The sequence below is a fragment of the Schistocerca serialis genome, unplaced genomic scaffold (assembly GCF_023864345.2).
Source record: "Schistocerca serialis cubense isolate TAMUIC-IGC-003099 unplaced genomic scaffold, iqSchSeri2.2 HiC_scaffold_1008, whole genome shotgun sequence".
NCBI classification, from domain to species: domain Eukaryota; kingdom Metazoa; phylum Arthropoda; class Insecta; order Orthoptera; family Acrididae; genus Schistocerca; species Schistocerca serialis.
This window is the reverse complement of record NW_026047193.1, coordinates 17,501-22,500: the sequence shown is the minus strand read 5'-3', so window position 1 is coordinate 22,500 and position 5,000 is coordinate 17,501. Positions and strand designations below refer to the sequence as shown.

At 52.6% G+C, this 5,000-nt stretch overlaps 1 non-coding gene across 1 annotated transcript in view; it reads right to left on the bottom strand.

Moving 5' to 3' along the window:
• The window catches only part of LOC126429052 (small subunit ribosomal RNA), a 1,910-nt gene extending 1,177 nt beyond the window's left edge, over positions 1-733 (bottom strand). Inside the window, exon 1 of the ribosomal RNA XR_007576874.1 lies at positions 1-733. This exon is cut by the window's left edge and continues 1,177 nt beyond it. This is a non-coding gene — a ribosomal RNA (small subunit ribosomal RNA).
• Positions 734-5,000: the final 4,267 nt, after the last annotated feature.

Below are 5,000 nucleotides of genomic sequence, written 5' to 3'. Positions count from 1 at the left end.
TCGCCCCACCGGCAGGACGTCCCACGATACATGCCAGTTAAACACCGACGGGCGGTGAACCAACAGCGTGGGACACAAATCCAACTACGAGCTTTTTAACCGCAACAACTTTAATATACGCTATTGGAGCTGGAATTACCGCGGCTGCTGGCACCAGACTTGCCCTCCAATAGATACTCGTTAAAGGATTTAAAGTGTACTCATTCCGATTACGGGGCCTCGGATGAGTCCCGTATCGTTATTTTTCGTCACTACCTCCCCGTGCCGGGAGTGGGTAATTTGCGCGCCTGCTGCCTTCCTTGGATGTGGTAGCCGTTTCTCAGGCTCCCTCTCCGGAATCGAACCCTGATTCCCCGTTACCCGTTACAACCATGGTAGGCGCAGAACCTACCATCGACAGTTGATAAGGCAGACATTTGAAAGATGCGTCGCCGGTACGAGGACCGTGCGATCAGCCCAAAGTTATTCAGAGTCACCAAGGCAAACGGACCGGACGAGCCGACCGATTGGTTTTGATCTAATAAAAGCGTCCCTTCCATCTCTGGTCGGGACTCTGTTTGCATGTATTAGCTCTAGAATTACCACAGTTATCCAAGTAACGTGGGTACGATCTAAGGAACCATAACTGATTTAATGAGCCATTCGCGGTTTCACCTTAATGCGGCTTGTACTGAGACATGCATGGCTTAATCTTTGAGACAAGCATATGACTACTGGCAGGATCAACCAGGGAGCTGCGTCAACTAGAGCTGAGCAGCCGGCCGCCCGGGAGTGTGTCCCGGGGGCCCGCGCGAACACGCAAGCGTCCGCTCAATTATTCTGCAAACAGGAGGAGGCTGCGCTCCCCTGCACCATACACCTCGAAACCCTCTCAGGTCCCGGCGGCGCGCAGCGCCGTCCTAAGTACTTGGTCGGGTTCGAGAGAGGCGCAATCGCCCGGAGTTTGGCGAGTAGACGCTTTAGGTGCGACCACCCGTGCTCCCAACTGAGCTTGCCGCTGCCGACAGAGGCCCGGGAGCGTGCTGTCGTGGCATTGCCGGCGGGAGACAACACGCGCCACCTACGGTGACCGGCAGCTCCAACGCCAGCGCCACAGAAGGACAAAAGCCCCACTTGGGTGCCGAAGCGAACTCTCCCAGCACAGCGCACGCGCCAACACGTCCGCACAGCTGCGATACAAACCACCTGCGAGAACCGCAGAGGCGACCGAGCAGCAGACGGCGTCGCGGCGCCGAGCGCCGGGCGGCGGCGCATCCTCAGCGCACACAGTCCTCAATCGGACCAGCACACTGCAGATGTCCACCGCGCTTCGCACCGGGCCCGCGAGGACCTACTTTGGCCGCACGGCGCCGCGTGCAGGGTGCGCCGGCGCGCAGCTGCGCCGCCTGCCGCCTCCGTCGGCCGGCGCGCCTGCCAGTGGCCGCCCCCACCAGCCGGCTGTAGCGCGTGCGCCCACGCACCGCGCGGCCAGCACGCCGGGCGGCCCCCCCTCACCGGCCGGGGCCGGTCCCACCCAGCCACCGCCGCGTATCGCTTCACACCCACATGCCATTCACGTTCGTGGGCATGGTGGGTATCGCTGAAACAACCGGTTGGTAGCTCAACCGATCGTCGCCATCACTGATTCACCTCTAGCGAGAACAACCGCACCACAACGGTTTACCAGTTGTTCATTTGCGTAACGTCACCAGCAAACGTAGGCGTCCATCGCCATTTGCAAATTCAACGATTGTTGCATGCCTGTGTCAGGTGTCACGACACACTATGTCTGCCCACATACACGCAACAACATGTGCACGCTTCGCAAACACGTGGAAGGTGGCCCCCGTACGTATGCGATGTCCATTGCGCAAACGACTGTCAACCGGCCTCTGTCGCATGTCGCAGATGTGGAACGCAGTGCACCATGCTATCACGGTGTGTGAGAAGAGACGACAACGTCTGACAACACGCGCCACTACATCAACAGACGGCTCATGCTGATCGCCATCCAGGGCATACCACACTGCACTCCAGCTCTTATAGGGAGACGACACGTAGCTGCGTGCACAACATTTGGACCGCATGGTTCGCCGTTGTTGGCGCAGTCGTTGTACGGTCACATGTACCACGATGTATCATTCAGTACATGAGGACCAATGTGCAGTACAGTGTGTGATTTGGAGGTACAACATCAGCGGACAGTTGACACAGGCCGTACCACAGCGTAGGCGCAGTGCTTCGCCATGCGAATGCCAATGAACAACTGCGAAGGGCATTGAGCATGTACGTCCTGCTGCCATCCACATTACTGTGTATCGCTGCAAGGTGTTTAACATGAAGCGATACACTGGGGACCGGGCAGTGCGAGTAGCAAACTATATTGCGGGGGTTGCAGTTAGGCAACACTACACTAATTTAACGCGTCGTATGACAATTACAGAGCAGGTTAAGGCCCAACGTGTGTTGGGTTAAGGCCCAACGTGTGTTGGGTTAAGGCCCAACGTGTGTTGGGTTAAGGCCCAACGTGTGTTGGGTTAAGGCCCAACGTGTGTTGGGTTAAGGCCCAACGTGTGTTGGGTTAAGGCCCAACGTGTGTTGGGTTAAGGCCCAACGTGTGTTGGGTTAAGGCCCAACGTGTGTTGGGTTACAGCACAATATGGGTTACGTTAAGGGGCAATGTGGGTTACGTTAAGGGGCAATGTGGGTTACGTTAAGGCGCAATATAGGTTACGTTAAGGCGCAATATAGGTTACGTTAAGGCGCAATATAGGTTACGTTAAGGCGCAATATAGGTTACGTTAAGGCGCAATATAGGTTACGTTAAGGCGCAATATAGGTTACGTTAAGGCGCAATATAGGTTACGTTAAGGCGCAATATAGGTTACGTTAAGGCGCAATATAGGTTACGTTAAGGCGCAATATAGGTTACGTTAAGGCGCAATATAGGTTACGTTAAGGCGCAATATAGGTTACGTTAAGGCGCAATATAGGTTACGTTAAGGCGCAATATAGGTTACGTTAAGGCGCAATATAGGTTACATTAAGGCGCAATATAGGTTACATTAAGGCGCAATATAGGTTACATTAAGGCGCAATATAGGTTACATTAAGGCGCAATATAGGTTAGGTTAAAACACGACATAGGTTAGGTTAAGGCACGACATAGGTTAGGTTAAGGCACGACATAGGTTAGGTTAAGGCACGACATAGGTTAGGTTAAGGCACGACATAGGTTAGGTTAAGGCACGACATAGGTTAGGTTAAGGCACGACATAGGTTAGGTTAAGGCACGACATAGGTTAGGTTAAGGCACGACATAGGTTAGGTTAAGGCACGACATAGGTTAGGTTAAGGCACGACATAGGTTAGGTTAAGGCACGACATAGGTTAGGTTAAGGCACGACATAGGTTAGGTTAAGGCACGACATAGGTTAGGTTAAGGCACGACATAGGTTAGGTTAAGGCACGACATAGGTTAGGTTAAGGCACGACATAGGTTAGGTTAAGGCACGACATAGGTTAGGTTAAGGTACGACATAGGTTAGGTTAAGGTACGACATAGGTTAGGTTAAGGTACGACATAGGTTAGGTTAAGGTACGACATAGGTTAGGTTAAGGTACGACATAGGTTAGGTTAAGGTACGACATAGGTTAGGTTAAGGTACGACATAGGTTAGGTTAAGGTACGACATAGGTTAGGTTAAGGTACGACATAGGTTAGGTTCAGGTACGACATAGGTTAGGTTAAGGTACGACATAGGTTAGGTTAAGGTACGACATAGGTTAGGTTAAGGTACGACATAGGTTAGGTTAAGGTACGACATAGGTTAGGTTAAGGTACGACATAGGTTAGGTTAAGGTACGACATAGGTTAGGTTAAGGTACACATTGTTGTAAGGAAAGGTTTAATGGGGGGGGGGGGCGGCGGCCGGTTTGTTGATTGTGATTATAGTACGTGGATGCCTGCGGTATCATCTGATTTGCCACGTCAGGATGTACCTTTGGCTCATGACAGGCGGCGCTCTCATTCCATGCTTGTGGCAGACCTGTGTCTTTCATTCCTGCCATTGTTTGTGTGCTGTGAGAGGAGGCAGTATTGTGATGTTGGGTGCACCCCTGTGTAGGACATGTGTGGGTGTTGGTGGCTTGGCTGAGCAATGGTGGTTGTCGGGTGGGTGGGATATTCTGTTTTCTGTGTGGACCTCCCAGTCTGGTTATGACAGTGTGGATTGTCTAATGTGGCGGAGAGGATGCACTGGGTGTTGTTGCATGCTGGTGCTTACATATTGTCTGTGTGCGTGTTACAGGCAGAGAGTAGTGCGTGATAAGAGTGTGTGGCTGACGTGTGGTTGTGATTGTGAGCAGAGTCTTTCAGCATGTATACGGACAGTTGTATATATTATCTGTATTCTGATGGCTCTATCTATTACTAATCAGCGCCGTGTATACGTTTAATGTGGTTCCCGTCGAAACTGTTGTATCTCTGTACATTAGTGACACGGCGAGCGCGCTATGTAGCTACTCGTCTCGGCAGCTTCCACCGGTGTATGGCAAATGATTATAAGCAATGAGTCTAGTCGTCAATACCGATAGTGTGACGTCACATGTCTGGGGTGGGGGACGCTGCGCCCTTCCGGTGGGTCATGGCCTAGCAAGACTCTCCCCACGCAGGGGGGGCTTGGACTGTCATTAACTCTTCCGAGTAATATACTTGCCGTACGTTTTTGCGACTGCGAGTGCAACGCTCACCGGTACCGACATGGATGGAGCGCCTCCTAGCTGACCGCTCAGCATCGGCATTCGTACAGAGAGCAACGCGATCGCGTCTGTAGCTCGTAAGTGGTACAGCTCGCAGCTCATGTATAGGGACAGCGGGAATGTCGCATATTGGACATACCTCTTCATGAAACGCATGTTATAGGGGTGGATTGCACATTGCGACTGCGGGAAAAGTCCGCCGTTCATCCGCTGGAGTTGCGAGTTGGGCGGTTGGAGTGGGGCGCAGGTGGAGTGATTGC